At 50.3% G+C, this 15,358-nt stretch overlaps 1 pseudogene; it reads right to left on the bottom strand.

Moving 5' to 3' along the window:
• Nucleotides 1-15,358, bottom strand: part of LOC141270768 (uncharacterized) — a 153,781-nt pseudogene that overhangs the window by 117,301 nt on the left and 21,122 nt on the right.

The raw sequence follows: 15,358 nt of genomic DNA, 5'->3' as shown, positions 1-15,358 counted from the left end.
GAAGATGACGATGTAACATCATAAAGATCCCATGTAAGAAATCTCCGGAACTGTTACCGGCTTCACATGATCACTACATCCAGTCATGGCCCCGTCCTGCCCCCGGTATAACACACAAGCACATTATAGTCACATACAGGGATTTATCACAGGCTCAGCACTGAGGGGGTTAATAGTAATGGGGAATCTCCACATACCTCCACCTGCAGAGCCGCACACTGGATATATGGCTGTTCTGTGCGCACAGGACCTGTGATGAGGTCACAGGAGGGGAGGAGTCAGGGGTCACATGATCAGGGGCCTCAGTGGATGCAGGACTCTGCTGTGCTGGTTGTCATGGTGCTGGATGAGGGGAAGTTTATGTGTGGGGTCAGGAGGGATTTACAGTGTGGATGTAGCAGAGCCGTGTGTGTACGATGTATACGGAGCAGAGCCGTGTGTGTACGATGTATACGGAGCAGAGCCGTGTGTGTACGATGTATACGGAGCAGAGCCGTGTGTGTATGATGTATACGGAGCTGAGCCGTGTGTGTATGATGTGTGTGTAGCAGAGCCGTGTATGTAGCAGAGCCGTGTGTATACGATGTGTATGTAGCAGAGCCGTGTGTGTACGATGTGTGTGTCCGATGTGTATGTAGCAGAGCCGTGTGTGTACGATGTGTATGTAGCAGAGCCGTGTGTGTACGATGTGTATGTAGCAGAGCCGTGTGTGTACGATGTGTATGTAGCAGAGCCGTGTGTGTACGATGTGTGTGTCCGATGTGTATGTAGCAGAGCCGTGTGTGTACGATGTGTATGTAGCCGTGTATGTAGCGGAGCCGTGTGTGTACGATGTGTATGTAGCAGAGCCGTGTATGTAGCAGAGCCATGTGTATACGATGTGTATGTAGCAGAGCCGTGTGTGTACGATGTGTGTGTCCGATGTGTATGTAGCAGAGCCGTGTGTGTACGATGTGTATGTAGCAGAGCCGTGTGTGTACGATGTGTATGTAGCAGAGCCGTGTGTGTACGATGTGTATGTAGCAGAGCCGTGTATGTAGCAGAGCCATGTGTATACGATGTGTATGTAGCAGAGCCGTGTGTGTACGATGTGTGTGTCCGATGTGTATGTAGCAGAGCCGTGTGTGTACGATGTGTATGTAGCGGAGCCGTGTGTGTACGATGTGTATGTAGCGGAGCCGTGTGTGTACGATGTGTATGTAGCGGAGCCGTGTGTGTACGATGTGTATGTAACAGAGCCATGTGTATACGATGTGTATGTAGCAGAGCCGTGTGTGTACGATGTGTGTGTCCGATGTGTATGTAGCAGAGCCGTGTGTGTACGATGTGTATGTAGCCGTGTATGTAGCGGAGCCGTGTGTGTACGATGTGTATGTAGCAGAGCCGTGTGTGTACGATGTGTATGTAGCGGAGCCGTGTGTGTACGATGTGTATGTAGCGGAGCCGTGTGTGTACGATGTGTATGTAGCGGAGCCGTGTGTGTACGATGTGTATGTAGCGGAGCCGTGTGTGTACGATGTGTATGTAGCGGAGCCGTGTGTGTACGATGTGTATGTAGCGGAGCCGTGTGTGTACGATGTGTATGGAGCAGAGCCGTGTGTGCATGATGTGTATGTAGCAGAGCCGTGTGTGTACGATGTATACGGAGCAGAGCCGTGTGTGTACGATGTATACGGAGCAGAGCCGTGTGTGTATGATGTGTGTGTAGCTGAGCCGTATGTGTGTATGATGTGTGTGTAGCAGAGCCGTGTATGTAGCAGAGCCGTGTGTATACGATGTGTATGTAGCAGAGCCGTGTGTGTCCGATGTGTATGTAGCAGAGCCGTGTGTGTACGATGTGTATGTAGCCGTGTATGTAGCGGAGCCGTGTGTGTACGATGTGTATGTAGCAGAGCCATGTGTATACGATGTGTATGTAGCAGAGCCGTGTGTGTACGATGTGTGTGTCCGATGTGTATGTAGCAGAGCCGTGTGTGTACGATGTGTATGTAGCAGAGCCGTGTGTGTACGATGTGTATGTAGCAGAGCCGTGTGTGTACGATGTGTATGTAGCAGAGCCGTGTGTGTACGATGTGTGTGTCCGATGTGTATGTAGCAGAGCCGTGTGTGTACGATGTGTATGTAGCCGTGTATGTAGCGGAGCCGTGTGTGTACGATGTGTATGTAGCAGAGCCGTGTATGTAGCAGAGCCATGTGTATACGATGTGTATGTAGCAGAGCCGTGTGTGTACGATGTGTGTGTCCGATGTGTATGTAGCAGAGCCGTGTGTGTACGATGTGTATGTAGCAGAGCCGTGTGTGTACGATGTGTATGTAGCAGAGCCGTGTATGTAGCAGAGCCATGTGTATACGATGTGTATGTAGCAGAGCCGTGTGTGTACGATGTGTGTGTCCGATGTGTATGTAGCAGAGCCGTGTGTGTACGATGTGTATGTAGCGGAGCCGTGTGTGTACGATGTGTATGTAGCGGAGCCGTGTGTGTACGATGTGTATGTAGCGGAGCCGTGTGTGTACGATGTGTATGTAACAGAGCCATGTGTATACGATGTGTATGTAGCAGAGCCGTGTGTGTACGATGTGTATGTAGCCGTGTATGTAGCGGAGCCGTGTGTGTACGATGTGTATGTAGCAGAGCCGTGTATGTAGCAGAGCCATGTGTATACGATGTGTATATAGCAGAGCCGTGTGTGTACGATGTGTGTGTCCGATGTGTATGTAGCAGAGCCGTGTGTGTACGATGTGTATGTAGCAGAGCCGTGTGTGTACGATGTGTATGTAGCAGAGCCGTGTGTGTACGATGTGTATGTAGCAGAGCCGTGTATGTAGCAGAGCCATGTGTATACGATGTGTATGTAGCAGAGCCGTGTGTGTACGATGTGTGTGTCCGATGTGTATGTAGCGGAGCCGTGTGTGTACGATGTGTATGTAGCGGAGCCGTGTGTGTACGATGTGTATGTAGCGGAGCCGTGTGTGTACGATGTGTATGTAGCGGAGCCGTGTGTGTACGATGTGTATGTAGCGGAGCCGTGTGTGTACGATGTGTATGTAGCGGAGCCGTGTGTGTACGATGTGTATGTAGCGGAGCCGTGTGTGTACGATGTGTATGTAGCGGAGCCGTGTGTGTACGATGTGTATGTAGCGGAGCCGTGTGTGTACGATGTGTATGTAGCGGAGCCGTGTGTGTACGATGTGTATGTAGCGGAGCCTTGTGTGTACGATGTGTATGTAGCGGAGCCGTGTGTGTACGATGTGTATGTAGCAGAGCCGTGTGTACGATGTGTATGTAGCAGAGCCGTGTGTGTTCGATGTGTGTGTACGATGTGTATGTAGCAGAGCTGTGTGTGTACGATGTGTATGTAGCAGAGCCCTGTTTCTCTATCACTTATATTATGCGGTTATACATATTGTACTCAACTTTTAAGAACAGAAAGAAGGATAAATTATGCAGTGCTCTATGTGTGCCGTGGTAATATTGGTCACCCCCCCCCCCAAGCCATGCCAATGTACCATTACCAGCAGAAGGAGATGTCAGAGGGGCGCTGGTAGTGAGGGGCATTCAGCAGACGCCTGAGACTGCAGGGCAGAGACCCAAATCCGGGACTGACTGCTGTATCCGGGACTGACTGCTGTATCCGGGACTGTCCGCTATTTCCGGGACGGCTGTATCTAGAGATGAGCGGATTGATTCACGGGACTCTGGTGCAGACTCCAGGTCAGTTGTATCTGGCGGCTGGACAGGAGGCCGCAAATCTTTTACCTTTCAGTGTCCCCAGCGCAGCTTTTGATTAGCCAGGGCCGATGCGACATCATCTGTGCGTCCTGCTCATCTCTAGTTGGGACCTGTGGATTATTTTTTGTTCCTTCGTTCACAGTCGGAGCCGCCAGAACTTTCTCATCTTTATTTAGCTTCTATAAGGCAGTGTTCACACGTAGCAACAATACTTTGCTCTGCAACTGATTGGTATATACTTCCCATTCATCTGCTGTATTTTAACCCTTCTGAAGTCTGCATTACATCTTCATGATTGTATTGCTCTGCAACTGATTGGTATATACTTCTCATTCATCTACATTTTTTAAGCCATGATGCTTTAAGGTCATCACACTTACTAGACCAAGTTTTATGATCCATGTAGATCGGCTAGTCTGTTTTTTTTCTGCAGTTTTATTGTCTCCTGTTGTCTTAAGCTAGTTGATTGATTGCTAATGGGTTAAATCTGTGTTAGATCTAAGCCCATTCTTCCCTGTATATTGAGACATAGTTAAGGAGCAGCATTTATGCGGGGGCATTTATGCATAGTTTTTCTAAGTCCCGTCACAGTTAGACTTGGCAGTTGGGCAGGAGACAGGTTAGACATGCAAGACAATTAAACAAACTTGCTGCCAGACCATCTGTTTTGCAAACAGTATTCACCATCTGTATTTGTGCCATCTATATTCTGGCTGCTACAATCATCCACCTTCACCTTTGTCCCACATACTCGGCACACTTCATCCATATTAACCCCTCTCTCCTCTCTTCTCCTATGTACAGCTGTCATGCTCTCTTCACAATGTTATACTCCACAGACCCATTCACTCCCACCATACAACACAGGAAACGCTCTCACAAATCACTCAACCATCTGCTCACTCTCTGTATCTTCCTTCTCTTAGTCGCAGGTGATATGTCTCCTAATCCAGGACCTTCTTGTAATAATAACATTAACTCTTTCCCTGTTACATTCAGAAACCCTGCCAATCTCATTAATATTCCCTGCATATCTTCTGTCTCATTCAACTGTGCCCTTTGGAATGTTCGGTCAGCATGTAATAAACCTCCTACGTCCAGGATTTTTTCCTCTCAAATTCCTTTAACCTTCTGGCTATCACTGAAACCTGGATCCAGAAGTCGGACACCACCGCCGCTGCTGCTCTCTCATATGGTGGTCTACACTTCTCTCATACCCCAAGACCTGACAACAGATCAGGTGGAGGTGTTGGTCTGCTCCTTTCAACAAAATGTAATTTTCAGGTTATCCCCCCAGTTCCCTTACTTATCTTCCCTTCTTTTGAGGCCCGCACAGTCTGACTCTTCCGGCCCTTCTCCCTGCGAGTGCCGGTTTTGTATCGCCCCCCGGGCCCCTCCCATCATTTTCTGGATCACTTTGCCACTTGGCTTCCAAACTTTCTAGCCTGTGACGTCCCCACTCTCATCATGGGGGACTTTAACATCCCAATTGGCGATCCCCCCTCCCCATCTGCAGCTCATCTTTTATCACTAACTTCCTCCTTCGACCTTTCACAGCTTACTAGCGCTCCTACAAATGAAGATGGAAATACTCTTGACCTGATCTTCGCCCGGCTCTGTTCAATACATGACTTTACTAACTCTCCTCTTCCTCTCTCTGACCACAACCTTCTTTCTTTCTCTGTCAAGAACTGTTTCCCTGCTCAAGACACCCCCACTTTCCACACCTATAGAAATATACGTGACATTAACACCCAGAAATTTATGAAAACTTTGCAATCATCATTGGCCCCGATCTCCTCCCTTTCATGTCCTGACTCTACAGTGAAGCTTTATAACGAAACATTTCAATGCGCTCTGGATGAAGCCGCACCTCCTACACAGAGAACAACTCTGCAAAGATGGCGACAACCCTGGCACACACTTCAAACACTTTTTCTCCAGCGATGCTCCAGGTGTGCCGAAAGGCTGTGAAGAAAATCTAATCTGGCCGAAGATTTCCTCCATTATAAATTTATGCTTAAAATCCATAACAACCTCATCATCTCACTGTCCAATAATCCTAAACGCCTCTTTAACACTTTTCACTCTCTCCTTAATCAAACAGCAGAGGCCCCAACCACCGACCTCAGCGCTGACGATCTAGCCAATTATTTAAAGGAAAAAAAATTGACCATATCCGACAGGAAATTTTCTCCCAATCCCCAAATGTTATTCATGCTCCTTCATGGACAGTGCATCTTGCTCACTTTCTGACTTTGAACCAGTCACAGAAGAAGTGACCAGGCTCCTTGCTTCCTCTTGCCCTACCACCTGCACCAGTGACCCTATTCCCTCACATCTCCTTAAGTCCCTTTCTCCAGCTGTCACCACCCACCTAACTAAAATATTTAACCTCTCCCTCTCATCTGGTACCTTTCCCTCTGTAGCATTGGCGTCTCTGCCCTCTGCCAGGCAGAGACGCCGTCCCTCTCACCGCCGCGCTGCCCGCCCGGCGTCCTCCAGCGCTCCTCTTCCTACTTCTGCCGGTGCGTGCAGCTTCCCGGGCACTGTGCTTAGGGCGCGCTCCCTCCCTCTTAAAGGGGCCGCGCGCTGCCCTAAGGAGTCCCCGGCCAATTGCCGGAGGTCCTCCCATATTTAAAGCACATCCTCCAATATGGAGGTGCCCGAGCAATAGTTGATGCACAGTGTACTTACCTCTGCTTCAGCCCTCAGGTCCCGCTGCCAGCCTGACTACTAGTCCTCACCGCCAGCCTGACTACTAGTCCTGCCCGCCAGCCTGACTACTCTCCATCCCGACAGTCTGTCTTCCGTTCAGTCCGCCAGTCTGTCTATGGGCTTTGCCCGCCTGCTTACCTGGAAGCACCTGCCTGTTACCTGCCGTGCCTACCTGGAGGCCCCTGCTTGCTACCTGCCCGTCACTTGCCGTGACCACCTGTCTGCCTACCTGGAGGCTCCTGCCCGTCACTTGCCGTGACCACCTGACAGCCTACCTAGAGGCTCCTTGCCGTCACTTGCTGTGACCACATGACAGCCTACCTAGAGACTCCTGCCTGTCACCTGTCGTGACCACCTGTCAGCCTACCTGGAGGCTCCTGCCCGTCACTTGCCGTGACCACCTGTCAGCCTACCTGGAGGCTCCTTCCCGTCACTTGCCGTGACCATCTGACAGCCTACCTAGAGGCTCCCGCCTGTTGCCTGCTGTGCCCATCTGCTGTATCGGTCAGTCCCAGCCATCTGACCCGTGGGAGTCACCTGCTCTCTTACAAGGTCGTCCCCAGAGTAGCACCTGGTCCCTTTGCTCGGTCCCTCCCTGGTCACCGAGTCGTTAGCCGCCGTACGACCTAGGTCGGTCCGAGTTGATACTTAGTTACGCCCCTCTGGGTCCCTCCTTGCACCGCAGCACAGAGGTTCCACCACCCGGATCCGTAACAGTTTGCTCAGGCCATGGAACCTGGTGGCCCCCAAGCTCCTTCGCTCTCTGACCTGTACCAGGAGGTTTCTCGTCAGAGATCCCAACAGGAAACCATCCTGAACTTCCTGCGGAGTGTCAACTCCCGCCTGGACACACTGACTGTTCCACCTGTGTCCGCCTCGAGTCGTGCGACTCCCGCTCCAGCAGCGCCGCTGCCCACCAATACCACGGCATCCAACCCAGGTCCCCGGCTTTCTGCAACTCCTCGTTTTGGAGGCGACCCCTCTCTAGCTCGGGGTTTCATAAACCAGTGCACCCTGCACTTTGAACTTTTGGCACATCAGTTTCCCTCCGACCGGGCCAAGGTGGCGTTCATCATGTCTCATCTCACTGGAGAAGCACTGGCATGGCTAAATCCCCTATGGGAGAGAGGGGATCCCCTGGTGTCCGATCTATCATCTTTCCTCGCTGCTTTCCGGAAAGTCTTCGATGAACCAGGACGAAAATCCTCTACTGCCTCGTCTCTGCTTCGTATCCACCAAGGGAGTCTCACCGTGGGCCAATATGCCATACGGTTCTCGCTTCTGAACTTGCCTGGGACAACGAGGCCCTGGTGTCCATCTTCTGGGAGGGCCTTTCCGGCCGGATTAAGGATGTGTCAGCCGGCCGGGACATTCCTACTACCCTGGATGACCTGGTGTCGCTAGCTACCCGGATCGACATCTGTTTCCTGGAACGTGCTAAAGAGACTACCCGGGAGCGAAGATTTCCTCGTCTTGCTCCTACTTTCCAGAGACCTGTCTCTCAATTAGCAACTCCCCGGGCACGCTCGCCCGAACCTATGCAGGTCGACCAGACCAAGATGGTTAAATCTCGCCAAGAGTCACGCCGAGCCAAGGGGAGCTGTTTCTATTGTGGCAGTAAGGAGCACTTCATCCGTTCCTGCCCGGTGAAGCCGGGAAACTCCAGTATCTAGGGCCGCTCGGAGAGGTCGTCCTAGGCAAAAGTAAACCCTCTCCTTCCCTGACTTTGTCTGTCTCCATCTCCTGGGGAGAGAACCGCTACTTTGAAATTGCACACCTAGATTCCGGAGCTGCTGGGAACCTCATTTCCCAGTCCCTGGTAGAGAAATATCACATTCCCACCAAACCTCTGGCTGAACCATTGGCAGTCTCCTCCGTGGATGGAAGACTCCTTCTGGTGACCATCCTGTTCGTCACAGAACCTATAACCCTACAGGTGGGAATGCTGCACTCTGAGAGGATCTCCTTCCATGTGCTTTCCGGTCTCTCTCACTCCCTATTGCTAGGTCTACCCTGGCTTCAGAAACATGAACCTGTGCTGAATTGGCAATCCGGCGAATTTCTTTATTGGGGGCAGGATTGCCATAAGTCCTGCCTGGTCTCGGTCCGCCCGGTTCGTCCTCCACCCACCCCAGCTAATCTTCCCGGTTTACCGGCGCCCTACTGGTGCTATGCAGATGTCTTCGACAAAAAGGAAGCAGAGACACTGCCACCTCATAGGCCATATGATTGCCCGATCGACCTGGTACCCGGTGCCACTCCACCCCGTGGGTGTATTTACCCGTTGTCGTCGGCCGAAACCCGGGCCATGTCGGAATACATTAAGGAGAATCTGGCTAGGGGATTCATCCGGAAATCTACCTCCCCGGCTGGAGCCAGATTCTTCTTCTTCAAGAAGAAGGATGGTTCACTACGCCCCTGTATAGACTATCGAGGACTCAACCAAATCACGGTCAAAAACAAATACCCCCTGCCACTCATCTCTGAGTTGTTTGACCGCCTTAAGGGCGCTAGGATCTTTTCCAAGCTGGATCTATGTGGGGCGTATAACCTGGTCCGGATCCGTCAAGGAGACGAGTGGAAGACTGCATTCAATACCCGGGAAGGTCACTAGGAATACCGTGTAATGCCCTTCGGTCTCTGCAATGCTCCCGTCGTCTTCCAAGAATTAGTCAATGATATCTTCCGTGATCTTCTATATTCCTGGGTGGTGGTGTACCTGGACGACATCTTGGTCTTCTCTCCGGACCTTCCCACACACCGGAGGGATGTTCGTCAGGTCCTGCTTGGGCTCAGGCAAAGTCACCTCTATGCCAAATTTGAGAAGTGCCTCTTCGAGCAGACCTCCCTTCCGTTCCTGGGCTATATTATCTCCCAGACAGGTCTACGAATGGACCACAAGAAGCTCTCTGCCGTCTTAAAATGGCCCTGTCTGGAGGGGTTGAAGGCGATTCAGCGATTCCTGGGCTTCGCCAACTACTACCGTCTCTTCATCCCGCTCTTCTCTTCCCGGACTGCTCCCATCTCTGCGCTCACCCGTAAGGGAGCAAATCCCAAGGTATGGCCGCCCGAAGCTGAGGAGGCCTTCCTCTCCTTAAAGCAAGCCTTCTCCTCTGCCCCAGTGCTGCACCGTCCGGACTGCAACAAACAGTTCTTCCTGGAGGTTGATGCTTCCTCCTCCGGAGCCAGAGCGGTGCTCACCCAAAAATCTTCATCCGGGAGAATGGTAACCTGCGGCTTCTTCTCCAAACTCTTCTCCTCCTCTGAGCGCAACTATTCCATAGGAGACTGAGAACTGCTTGCCATCAAATTGGCGCTGGAGGAGTGGCGTTACCTGCTTGAAGGGGCTCTATACCCGGTGATCATCTAACAGATCACAAAATCCTTGCGTATCTCCAGAATGCCCAAAAACTCAATCCACGTCAGGCCCGGTGGTCTTTGTTCTTCGCTCGCTTTGACTTTATCCTACATTTCCGCCCGGCGGACAAGAATGTTAAAGCTGACGCCTTGTCCCGATCCTTCCTGTCCTCTGATCTAGAGGAGGAGCCTATGCACATCATCGACCCCTCCAAAGTGATGAATGTGGCCCCCTTAGATCTGACTGGTCTCCCACCTGGTAAGACGTTTGTAGCAGTTCCAGATCGGGAGAAGATTCTTCACTGGGGTCATTCATCTAAACTAGCCGGCCATGCCGGTCAGAAGAAAGCTTTCCTGCTCATTACCCGGCATTACTGGTGGCCCACCCTGCGCAAGGATGTGGTAGACGTCTCGGCCTGTTCGTCTTGTGCCCGCAACAAAGTTCCCAGACATCTTCCAGCCGGTCACCTCCTGCCTCTTTCTGTACCTGCTGCCCCTTGGCAACACATTGCTATGGACTTTATTACCGATCTCCCTGTTTCTGCCGGCTGTACAGTCATTTGGGTGGTGGCCGACCGCTTTTCTAAAATGGCCCACTTCATCCCTCTGCCTGGTCTCCCGTCTGCATCTGAGCTGGCTAAGGACTTCTTCCTTCACATTTTCCATCTCCATGGCCTACCCCTCCACATTGTGTCGGATGGAGGGGTTCAGTTCACCTCACGCTTCTGGAGAGCTACGTGTAAGCTGCTGGATGTCACCCTGGATTTCTCCTCCGCTTACCATCCACAGTCCAATGGCCAAGTGGAGCGTATCAACCAGATCCTTACCAGCTACCTCCGGAACTTTGTTAATGCTCACCATACCGATTGGGTGGACCTCCTACCATGGGCTGAATTCTCCTACAACAACCATGAGAGCGAATCGACTTCCAAGTCCCCAGTTCTTTGTAGTCTATGGTCAACATCCCCGGATTCCGTTTCCCGTCTCCGCTTCTGTGGACAACCCTGCCGCGGAGTCTCTGGTCAGCGAATTTTCCACCATTTGGGAGAATACTAGGTTCACACTTCTTCAGTCCTCCGAGCGGATGAAGAGATATGCTGACAAGAGACGTCTGGATCCGCCTCAATTCCGTCCGGGAGACAAGGTTTGGCTCTCCTCCAAACATGTTCGGCTCAAAATACCCTCCTACAAGTTGGGTCCTCGGTTCATCGGTCCATTTGAAGTCCTCAAACAAATCAACCCAGTGGCCTACAAGTTAAAACTTTACGGATTCCCAACTCCTTCAACGTATCTCTCCTCAAACCAGTTGTGTTTAATTCTTTTTCCAACAATCCAGGTACTCCCCCTGCTCCGGTTTCCGCCGAGGACGTTTTTGAGGTAGAGAACATTCTGGCCACCAAGAGGGTAAGAGGAAAAACCTTTTTTCTGGTGGATTGGAAGGGGTTTGGCCCAGAGGAGAGAACTTGGGAACCCAGGGAGAACATTCATGCCCCGCTTCTCCTTGAAAAATTTCTTTCTGGCCTAAAAAAGAGGGGGCGTAAAGGGGGGGGGGGTACTGTAGCATCGGCGTCTGTGCCCTCTGCCAGGCAGAAACGCCGTTCCTCTCACCGCAGCGCTCCCCGCCCGGCGTCCTCCAGCGCTCCTCTTCCTGCTTCTGCCGGCGCACGCAGGTTCCCGGGCACTGTGCTTAGGGCTTGCGCGCTCCCTCCCTCTTAAAGGGGCCGCGCGCGCTGCCCTAAGGAGTCCCCGGCCAATTGCTGGAGGTCCTCCCATATTTAAAGCACCTCCTCCAATATGGAGGTGCCCGAGCAATAGTTGATGCACAGCACAGAGGTTCCACCACCCGGATCCGTAACACCCTCCTCTTTTAAATACGCCAGCATACATCCATTACATAAAAATCCATCCCTCGACCAGAACTGTGCTGCTAACTACTGACCTGTTTCCAATCTTCCCTTTATCTCTAAACTTATGGAATGCCTGGTCCACTCCCGTCTAATCCGCTATCTCTCAGATAATTCTCTTCTTTATCCTCTACATTCTGGTTTCCACTCTTCACATTCTACTGAAACTGCCCTCACTAAAGTCTCTAGTGATCTACTAACAGATATATCTAATGGTCACACCACCCTTCTGATTCTCCTAGATCTCTCTGCAGCATTTGACACTGTGGATCACCAGATCCTGCTCACTATGCTTCACTCTATTGGCCTGAAGGACACTGTTCTATCCTGGTTATCCTCCTACCTCTCTGACCACTCCTTCACTGTGTCTTTTGCCGGCTCCTCTTCCTCTCCCCTTCCCTTTATTGTCGGGCTCCCTCAAGGATCAGTCCTAGGCCCCCTTCTTTTCTCTTTATACACCGCTCCTATTAGACAATCAGCAGTTTCGGTTTTCAGTACCATCTCTATGCTGATGACACCCAATCATACATCTCTTCTCCAGACATCATCCCTGCATTATTACAAAATACCAGCGATTGTCTTTCCTCTGTCTCTAACAATATGTCCTTCCTCTATCTAAAACTGAATCTGTCAAAAACTGAACTACTCATATTTCCTCCCTCCACTAACCTACCTATGCCTGATATTGCCATTCCCATTTGTGGCTCAACCATTACTCCCCAGCAAAGAGCCCGCTGTCTTGGGGTAATACTTGATTCAGATCTTTCCTTCACTCCTCACATCAAATCATTCATTAGTTCGTGTCATCTACACCTCAAAAACATCTCTAGAATCAGAACTTTTCTTACCTTTGACTCGGCAAAAACTCTTACTCTGGCTCTTATTCATTCTCGTCTGGACTATTGCAACTCTACTAATCGGTCTCCCTCTTTCTAAACTTTCCCCTTTCCAATCCATCCTGAATGCAACAGCCAGGATCATATTCCTCTTCAACCAATACACCAATGCCTCTTCCCTGTGCCAGTAATTGCACTGGTTGCCCATCCAATACAGAGTACAATATAAACTTATCACTCTTACCCACAAAGCTCTCCACGATTCAGCACCAGTCTACATCTCTTCCCTCATCTCAGTCTACCATTCTTCCCGTGCCCTCCGTTCTGCTAATGACTTAAAACTAAAATCCTCCTTAATCCGAACCTCCCACTCCTGTCTCCAATATTTCTCACGTGTTGCACCAATTCTTTGGAATGCACTACCCAGGGCAATTCAATTAATTCCCAATACCCACAGCTTTAAGCATGCCCTAAAAACTCATTTCTTTAGACTGGCCTATCGCCTTAACACACTTGTCTAACTGTTCCAGTTTGGCACTTATCAAAATTTTCTTCAAAATCATCCATGTACTGATTAGCCTCTGTCTGTACTGTACACATACTGGCTGGCGACCAGTTCATGTAGTGCTATCTACTTACGCTATTAGCATATTATGGCTGTATTATACAATATTTGTACATTTTACCTTTTATGTCCCCCCCCTATTTTTTCATAGACGGTAAGCTTGCGAGCAGGGCCCTCACTCCTTTTAATATCTGAGTTATTCTTATTTAATAATGTCTTTTTGTCTGTTCAAGCCCTCCCATCCTAAAATTTTTAAAGTGCTGTGGAATATGTTGGCTCTATAAAAATAAAAATTATTATTATTATTAATTTGGGGTTTTTTTTCTTTAGGATCCGCATCAAACTGAACAATAACAATCTGCTCTGATTATTGCATTTTTGCTGCATTTTTTATGCATTTTCTTTCTTATTTGATGCGTTTCTGGTGCAGATGTGAAGCCGCGTTTTTAATGTGTTTTTTATAGTACAGAAACATTTGATTCTGCACTTAAAAAAGTAATTGCAGTTTTTTACATGTGTTTTTTTTAGGTTCCACATTGAGAGAAAAAAAGCATCAAAACCGTACTGTTCAGCATCTTTAGACTACAGGGGGCGCAGTTTTCATGAAATCACATCCACTTTGCTTGGACAGTTAAATAGCAGAATTTCTGTGGAAAGCAAGTAGCAGAAAAAATGCAGCATTTACACTGCATGTGCACACGGCCTATACGTCCAGGCAAAGAGGATGTGAAAACTGCGCCCTCAGTGATTCTAAAGACACTGTTTTACTCTGTGATTTTGGTGTTTTTTTTCGCTATAGGCTTTTATGTGGAGCCTGAAAAAAAACGCAAGAAAAACAAAAATGCCATTGCATTTTTAAGCACCGAATCAAAGCTTTTCTGTAGTATTAAAAAAGCATTGATGGGGGGGCGTGGTCTGCCATGGCTCTGTAGAGACGCACTCCTTTCAGCTCCTCAAACCCAGCAGGAAAAAACACAGTTAAACCTTATCTTACCATGGGCAAAACGAGCAGAAAGGTGAGACCTTGATTCTCATTCCGTGCCACACCTCACCGAGGAGAGAGAGAACATTTTCTATGCCCGCAGAGGCCACTGCAAGGCATGCAAATTGCGGGACACACAGCTTCCAGCACCGAAGCAGACCGGGACACCTTTTGCTCCCCTGGGACCTGCCTGTGGAGGAAGGGGAAAATTACCAGATCTTTGACGCTCCCTTTGATCCAGGCGACTTCCCTGGCCCCGCTCACGAGTCCCGACGATGCTGTCCGGCAAGATGGTGGAGATGTGCATACCCCTCCGCTCCAGTCTTCAGCTCAAGAGACAGCTCCCCTGTCGACCCCGCACTGTCTGAAGACTGCGCTGACTTTATCCCGGCACCGGAGTGTGCAGTCGTCTCCTGCCGATGGCCTCCGAGGCGACGCTGACAAGGAGGTTGAGGTGCCCATGAGTACAGCTCCCCAATCTTCATCCCACACCCCCGGGTCAGGATCGATACACTGGCTACGCCCTTTAGTTCTACAGGCATAGCTTCACTACCGCAGCCTCTTAAAGGGTCAACACCCCTTGTTGCCCAGGGGACTTCATGGACTCTGGTGCCCAGAGAGAGAAGGCCCATGTGATATCCTTAGCTGGGGGGAGATGGGAAAGCCCCCAGGACCAACCATCCACGTCTGCTCCTTTGGTCCCAAATACTTCACCCCACTGGTCGACGGGATCCTCATGGGCCCAATTGTCCCCACAACTTACCACGGGAGGCCCATCATCCCCAACCATGCCCCTCTTAAGTCACTCAGGGGACCTAATGAGACCACCTGGCCCTCCCAGGGATCCTGGGCACTTTTTCACCGGCCCTCTCCCCATCCAGAGAGGAGTCTATACCCATGCCTCACCTCTTACATGGTCCTGCTCTCCAGTGCCAGCTAACCACAGGGGCCCTTGCCTCTACATCTCTGGAGGGCGATAATAGATCAGCCACCCTTGCAGAACTTCGTATGCTCTTACAGTATATCCCCACAAGAAACGACATACTTGCCCTGGCTAATCAGGTGGTCTCGGAATTCAAGATGGAGTTCGCCCACTTCGGCACAGAACTTTCATCTATTTCTGCCAGAGTGGACAACCTATCCCAGGCACGGTCTGATGACGCTAGTTCTATTCAATCTCTTCAGGATACTGTCCGTTTGCATACAGCCCAACTCTTTTCACTGCAGCAGAATGTGGATGATTTAGAGAATAGGAACAGGCGCAAT

The sequence above is a fragment of the Phyllobates terribilis genome, unplaced genomic scaffold (genome assembly GCF_046119375.1).
Source record: "Phyllobates terribilis strain yellow unplaced genomic scaffold, ASM4611937v1 Scaffold_5__5_contigs__length_657084704, whole genome shotgun sequence".
Taxonomy (NCBI): Eukaryota; Metazoa; Chordata; class Amphibia; order Anura; family Dendrobatidae; genus Phyllobates; species Phyllobates terribilis.
Note: the sequence above shows the minus strand (reverse complement) of the source record. Positions and strands in the feature narration are given on the sequence as shown.